Raw genomic sequence first — 2044 nt, forward strand, 5'->3', positions numbered from 1 at the left:
AAATGAGCAGCATCCCCCACAATGCACCATAGTCAGGAATAGAGGTGAGTAAAATGGCTGCCAGCAGCACATGGCAAACACAACAGGGAAAAAACCCTGACAGTACCCTCCCCTCAACGACCCCTCCCCCGCGGGAGGACAAAAGGCTTATTGAGGAAACGGGCATGGAAGGCACGGAGGAGGGCAGGAGCATGAACATCAGAGGAGGGAACCCAAGAATGCTCCTCCAGACCGTAGCCCCTCCAGTGAACCAAATACTGTACACGGCCCCTGGACATACGAGAGTCAATAATGCTGCTGACCTCATACCCCTCATGGTTGTCAACAAAGATAGGATGGGGACGAGGCAACACAGTGGTAAACCGATTACAAACCAATGGTTTCAAGAGGGAGACATGAAAAACATTGGAGATGCGCATAGCAGGAGGAAGGTCAAGAGCGTAGGCCACAGGATTTACCCGTCGGAGTATTAAAAAAGGACCAACATAACGGGGAGCCAATTTATTGGAAGGCACATGAAGGTTCAAGTTGCAGGAGGACAGCCAAACTCTCTCACCAACCTGGTAGGAAGGTGCGGGCAGACGCCTACGATCAGCCTGGAACTGGCACTGCATAGAACGATGAAGGCAATCCTGAATCTGCACCCACGTTGAACAGAGTTGCCGGAGATGCTCCTCCAAAGCCGGAATACCCTGAGACATGAATGAATCGGGCAACAAGGAAAACAGCAGAGTCAGGAACAAGCCAGGGATCAGGAACCAGGAAGGACGTCAGGCAGCCAGGTAAGACAACGCAAAGGCAAAGCATAGGCCTCATAGAGTATACTTGCTGATATTCAGTCCAGCTTCCTGTCGGATAATGCTCAGTCAGCGTGTAGTATCCCAGCTCCAGCAAGAAACAGAGAATATACTTGCTGATACTCTGTCCGGCTTTCTGTTGAATATCGCTCAGTGAGCATGATGTACTGCACCCAAACTGTCACATGTAGCAGTTGTTAGAGGCTATTGGAAATCCAAGATTCCATCTCAAGGAGACCCATTAATACGGTGGATTTAGAAAAGACTGCCTTAGTCAAACACACCGACATACGTTTTGGGACTCCGCCCTTTCCCAAGGCCACTTTACACCTTGCTAGTACTGGATTGGACCCCCTTTTGCCTTCAGAACTGCCTTAATTCTTTGTGGCATAGATTCAACAAGGTGTTGGAAACATTCCTCAGAGATTTTGGTCCATATTGACATGATAGCATCACGCAGTTGCTGCAGATTTGTCGGCTGCACATTCTTCCACCACATCCCAAAGGTGCCCTATTGGATTGAAATCTGGTGACAGTTGAGGCCATTGGAATACAGTGAACTCATTGTCATGTTCAATAAACCAGTTTTAGATGATTTGAGCTTTGTGACATGGTGCATTATCCTGCTGGAAGTAGCCATCAGAAGATGGGTACACTGTAGTCATAAAGGGATGGACATGGTCAGCAACAATACTCAGGTAGGCCGTGGTGTATAAACGATGCTCATTTGGTACTAAGGGGCCCAAAGTGTGCCAAGAAAATATCCCCCACACCATTACACCACCAGTCTGAACGTTGAGGCAGGATGGATCCATACTTTCATGTTGTATATGCCAAGTTCTGACCCTACCATCTGAATATTGCAGTTGAAATCGAGACTCATCAAACCAGGCAACATTTTTTTCAATCTTCTATTGTCCAAGTTTGGTGAGCCTGTGCAAATTGTAGCCCTGTTCTAAGCTGACAGGAGTGGCACCCGGTGTGGTCTTCTGCAGCTGTAGCCTATCTGCTTCAAGGTTCGATGTGTTGTGCGTTCAGATATGGTATTCTGCATACCTTGGTTGTAACAAGTGGTTATTTGAGTTATTGTTGCCTTTCTATCATCTCGAACCAGTCTGCCCATTCTCCTCTGACCTTTGACATCAACAAGGCATTTTCATCCACACAACTGCCGCTCACTGTATATTTTCTCTTTTTCTGATCATTCTCTGTAAACCCTAGAGATGGTTGTGAGTGAAAATCCCAGT

This window comes from Bombina bombina, chromosome 3 (assembly GCF_027579735.1).
Source record: "Bombina bombina isolate aBomBom1 chromosome 3, aBomBom1.pri, whole genome shotgun sequence".
NCBI classification, from domain to species: Eukaryota; Metazoa; Chordata; class Amphibia; order Anura; family Bombinatoridae; genus Bombina; species Bombina bombina.